The sequence below is a fragment of the Berghia stephanieae genome, chromosome 4, assembly GCF_034508935.2.
Source record: "Berghia stephanieae isolate SIO BIC M18660-M18661 chromosome 4, UCSD_Bste_1.3, whole genome shotgun sequence".
Classification (NCBI taxonomy): Eukaryota; Metazoa; Mollusca; class Gastropoda; order Nudibranchia; family Aeolidiidae; genus Berghia; species Berghia stephanieae.
This window is the reverse complement of record NC_088363.1, coordinates 29,314,336-29,320,113: the sequence shown is the minus strand read 5'-3', so window position 1 is coordinate 29,320,113 and position 5,778 is coordinate 29,314,336. Positions and strand designations below refer to the sequence as shown.

The following is a 5,778-nucleotide window of genomic DNA, read 5'->3' as shown; positions in this document are numbered from 1 at the left end:
TTGTACCCGAAACGTCCATTGTCTGTTTTGTTCCCATACGAAGCCTTTCCATTTTCACTCTTTCGTTAGTATTTTACGATCACCGGCTTCAGGCAGCCCTTACCGTTTTAGACAGATATTATGACACTTATGAGAGTTTATACTCAAACCAATTTCAATATATAACATTAGTAAAAAAAAAGAATTCTACTACTATAACTATAAGCAATTTTACTTTGTAATTGTTAGCTAAATGACGAGAAAATATTTTACAGTAAGGATAGAGACACAGTTTCTTTAAATGGTGGGCCAGTTTTATTAATTTTATCACTTGTGAACTCTTTAAAATACATTGATCTTTATCACTGTTTCAGTTTCAGTTGGGTGGGGAAGTGTGGCTCAGTGGTACAGTTTTTGTTTTGTACCCCAAAGGCCCCGAGTTCTAATACTGGCTGCGCTGTGTGGCCTTGAGCAAGTCATCTCGCCCAAGCTCAGTTTGAAGTGCAGCACTGCGGCTGACTTCTGGGTTATTCCAGTATTCCCTTGGAATAGACTCTAAAGACACATTTCCCCTATAGGATGAATAAAGGGAATTTTATTTTATTTTATTGTTGTAAGTGTTATCTTTAGAAACTTGTCAGTCAGAAGCCCTGCAAACAGCTTGTATTAAATTAAACTTAAAATTAGTAATTATAATTGCTGTAACCTGTGAGTTTTGACTGATATTCACTACCTTGAGCAATTGAAATATATTTTAGTCTATGCGTTTTCTTTGAATGGACTCTTGTCAGTGCTTTCCAAACAATGCATTCAATGAGTTTCATATCACGGGCCTTTTGTTTTTTTCACTATCTAATTATTGATCACCAATATTTATGTTTACAGCTGTTTGTGTCCTCTTATTTAAATCTTTTTCATTTATCCATTCCTTATCTATTTAATTAGTTGATATTTAGCAAGATTATTATCGAATTATCAAAACGTCCTTTCTATACAACGCCTTCACCAGTTAAGTAGAAAACGATAAGGGCTGCCTGAAGCTGGTGTCGTAAAATACTAACGAAAGAGTGAAAATGGAAAGGCTTCGTATGGGAACAAAACAGACAATGGACGTTTCGGGTACAAACCCTTCATCAGCACAACAATACACAAATAAACGAGGAAAACAAATAAAATATAATGAAAAATAACTTGTATCGTCTGTACTCAATGGTGGTTGCAGTATGAATGAAATGTTAGCATGGCGTGGGTAGAGGATAGGGTGCCCAGGGGCGTGATCTAATTGATAAGAAAAGGTCAGCGTCAGGGAACAGAACTTTCCAGAAAATAATGGAAGATAAAAGACATATAAGTGGTAGTAGTATTAGTAGTAGTAGTAGTAGTAGTAGTAGTAGTAGTAGTAATAGTAGTAATAGTAGTAGTAGAAAGCTGTTGTGAAACAGTAGGGGGCGTTGTAGAGGGCGAGGTAAAAGAGTCACGGCGGAGGTGGGAGGGGGGGTGTTTGTTGGATGAGCGAAGGACGAATCTTCGCGAAGGAAATACAAATGATCAGATGGCGATGCGATAGTAAAGTGGAATATACAGATAAATAGATAGATAGATAGAGATGGATAGACAGATAGATAGATAGATAGATAGAAAAGAGGGGAGAGGAGAGAAAAAAAAACAACAAAAACAAAAAAAAAACAAAAACAAACAAATAAACAAACACAGCAACAACGTCAACAGGAAAAAAAAAAAAAATAAATAAAAAAGGGGAGGGGGGGGGGGGGGGGGGGGGGTTGAGGCGATACAAGTTATTTTTCATTATATTTTATTTGTTTTCCACATTTATTTGTGTATTGTTGTGCTCACGAAGGGTTTGTACCCGAAACGTCCATTGTCTGATTTGTTCCCATATGAAGCCTTTCCATTTTCACTCTTTCGCTAGTATTTTACTTCACCAGTTAACTAAGCCAACAGAGAGACAGATAGAGAGAGACGGAGAGATACAGAAGGTTTGAGAGGGAGAGAGAGAGAGAGAGAGAGAGAGAGAGAGAGAGAGAGAGAGAGAGAGAGAGAGAGAGAGAGAGAGAGAGCTAAATGGAATACCTACCTCAAGATTGGATCTCCATTACGAATACAATCTTTTGATGAATACACGATGCAATTCTGTATCTTCAAGCTGTCCTTTAGTGAATTAAAAATAAAAGATGTATTTCTTGATTATGTTTTGAATTTGTAAACAGATAATGAGCAAAGAAATTATGTTTTGAAAGATATGCAGCCTTGCACTTAATGATAATAGTAACTAATAATTTTTTGACCTCGCCAATTAAAAAAATAAAATCAAACTCTTGAAAATGAATTATCAGGAGAAAAATTGTCACTTCTGTAAATACCAAATGTTGGTTAATGCTGAAGGCAATCTAAGGTGGAATACTGGAATCTATGATTTCAGTTTGTAAAACTCTTTGTTTGTGGATTCCAAACAATGGATCAGAAAATGGTGAGATCGGAGTCTAACAAAACAGTAATAAATTAGATTTGTTCATTCTACAATTCCCGTATACATCAAATTGTAGGCTGGGATTTTTTTCAAAGTTTGATATTTTGTGGAGATACACTATTTCTATAATTAAAATGGTGCTGATTGAAGCTCGAAGAAAAAAATAACGGTAAGTATTGAATTGTAAGACAGTATCTGTCTTTGCCTAATAAATTGAAGCTTACAATTGAATACTTATCGTTATTTCACTATTTCTATAAGCACATGAAAGCTTTCCTTGTATTTTGAGGTGCTTCATTGTAAAAATCACCTGCAAAGAATCTCAGTTCTTAAAATACAAAGGGGCATAACTCAGTTAATTATTTTGACCTCCAATCTTGACTCATATTACACTACACAGCTGACAAAGTTTAAAATATTTGGCTTATGAGGCTGTTAAAAGCTATTGAATTCAATGCTTTCAAATTCAATTTACTTTTGAAAAAACCGTTAACAGTCTAATTAATGTGGATTATACTCATTCAGATGAATTCAGTTCAGATTTGTATGAATGTCGATTTTTATGTCTAGTCTAGTGCAAGATTTTTTTATTATATAAAAAAAAATTCAATACACCGTGAAAAAGAGCGCTATGAAAAGGCTTTATGTGACGGCGTTATAGTATAGTTATGTGACACACTGTAGTGAAGCGTATGGACTATGGATAATGGAATTGTGTATGGGCGTGTACTGTAGTGTACAGATAATTTGGGGTGAGCAATTTGGTTCGATATTACGGACCCTGAAATTGAAATCCATCCATTTTATTTTATTTGGATTCGGAATGAATTTACTACAACGAATAAAGCTTTAACTGTAAGCGTAGACGTCTAGTATCTGTAGTGTAAGAAATTAGACTTAGATATCTAGAGTCTAGAGCACTAGGCCTAGGTATCTCGACTGTATTTAACATCTACAACACAACGCAAACGAATAATATTACCATATATTTAAAGGAAAGTCCTCAAAAATATTATAAACAAAGCTACTATATGATCATCAGCCAGCAAATTATAACATTACATTGATATGTGCCATAAGTTTCAAATAGTTTCATCTTTGATTTTGATCACTTGGTGCCTTGTGGTTTCTTTTATCGTGTAATTTTAATTTTTCTTCTTCAGTAGGAGTTTACAGTCTACAGCTGTTAAAAAGTTGTCGTACTCGTACTATAAAAATCTTTATCATTTATCCAATCATTGTCAAATTAATTGTTAAGCAATAATTATTAAAATATCATGTCCTTACCCTACAACTCTTTCCCCGGTAAACTGAGCCAAGAGAAAGAAAGAAAGAAAGAAAGAGAGAGAGAGAGAGAGAGAGAGAGAGAGAGAGAGAGAGGAGAGAGAGAGATAGAGATAGAGAGAGAGAGGAGAGAGGAGAGAGAGAGAGAGAGAGAGAGAGAGAGAGAGAGAGAGAGAGAGAGAGAGAGAGAGAGAGAGAGAGAGAGAGAGAGAGAGGGAGGGAGAGAAATATAATTCCTACCTCGTGATGAAGTCTCCGTTACGAATCCAATCCTTTGAAGAATACACGATCCAATCCGGTCTCTTGATTCCGTCCTGTAGTGACTTTTTGAAAAACGTAATTCTTGTTAATATTTTGAATTTGTATATAAATAGATTATTGAAGAAATTATGTTTTGAAAGAAATGCAGTCTCACCACCTAATATAATTAACTTAGATGTTTTTTTTTTTTACCTCAACAGTTAACCTCTGGAATATGAATTATCTCCACGAATCTGTTCACTTTCATAAATACTTCATGTTGATTAATGCTGAAGGCAATCTAAGGTGGCATATGGGTATCTACTATTTCAGTTTGTAAAATTCAAACATGATTTTTTTTTTTTTAATCACGATAAAAAGATTTAATTTCTTACCTGTAGATGATGACTCCCTTGAAATTTCGTTGTCTTCCTGGATGGTCCATCTGAAACTCAAACAATTAATAGTGATTAGACACAGGTGGTGGGATAATGTTGGAGTCCAAGAAAATGACGAACGAAACTGAAAAAAGCCCTGAAAACTTACCATTCTAGATGAAATCTTACAAAATGAATCCGGTCCTGTCCTCCGTCGTCTTCCAACTTCTGTGAACTCTGAAATGATATAGAAACTGGTGATTTGTCATGGGAATAATACACATACAAATAATTATAATACAATATATATAAAAACTCGACGGTACCGTCAAAAAGGGGTGTTGATTAGTAAAAATACAAAATATAGGCCTATAAGTTAGTAAGAAAAGGAGATTACGGTTTCCCAACCTCACCAAGCCGAGAATCGCCGCAAACTGAAGATAAAATTTCGCGGGGTGTGTAGATGTGATTTGTTTTAATGAAAATGTAAACAACTCATGGAGCGGTGGATACAGATGGCCTTAATTCTCTAAAGACGCGGTTACATTATCGGGCTGAAGCCGTGTCATTTATATGTTAAAAGTACGGCAAGCGCAGAGACAAAATGGTTATTGACCACAATAACGATCTTCAATACCTTCGTGCTGGCGTGATCAACGATTTCGAGGTCAAAAAAAAAAAAAAAAAAAAAAATGACATCAAAAAGTAAAGACATTAGTGCTTAGGCCACTGGGACCCCCCCTCCCCCCCCATTTGGGAGTTTATGCCACTATGTTTTTCAAATAATAGAACTTATTGGCCATACAAATTCCACTGTTACCGTAAAAATAAGTGTCATTTAAGAGAGTTATAGCTCTTTGAAAAAAGTGAGTTGTGTCCCCTTGCAAAAAAGAGACAACATTTCTTTCAAAGGCTCTGGAGACTACAATATTAATTCAAATATATGCAAATTGGGTATCAAACTGAAGGAAATTGAATATACTATCAAACTATGTGCACAAGCTTTCAATTTGTAAATATTATATAGACTCACAGAAAGTTGAAACAATTTGTCAGTAATCTCATGAAGTGTCATATCTAAACTTATGGGCTATTTCAGTGTTTTACACAAAAAATTATTTTAAATATGGCCAAAAACAGCATGTTAATTAAAAATGTAGCACTGAAGAAAGCTATGGCCCAAGCCTCAACAACAACCTTCATATTTCTACGTCACAGGAAAAACTAAAAGTGTACGCAACCCTTACATTTTTCTCCACTTTGTCGGATGCCAAATTCATCATAATTTTCATTCTTTTTAAACATGGTATTGATGTCCAGTTGTCATATTTAAAAGTAAGTTGAAGGTGTGGTAAAAACAATAGATATATCATGAAAAAAGATTAATTTGTTCACAACCCAAGTGAAGCA

At 34.8% G+C, this 5,778-nt stretch overlaps 1 long non-coding RNA gene across 1 annotated transcript in view; it reads right to left on the bottom strand.

Annotated features, from left to right (window-relative positions):
• LOC144971983 (uncharacterized) overlaps positions 1-4,485 on the bottom strand; it is an 8,308-nt gene extending 3,823 nt beyond the window's left edge. Inside the window, exons 1-3 of the long non-coding RNA XR_013645216.1 lie at positions 4,387-4,485; positions 3,992-4,065; positions 2,075-2,148 (exon numbers count right to left, since the gene is read on the bottom strand). This is a non-coding gene — a long non-coding RNA (uncharacterized LOC144971983). The remainder of the gene's footprint in view (positions 1-2,074; positions 2,149-3,991; positions 4,066-4,386) is intronic.
• Between the last annotated feature and the right edge of the window lie 1,293 nt (positions 4,486-5,778).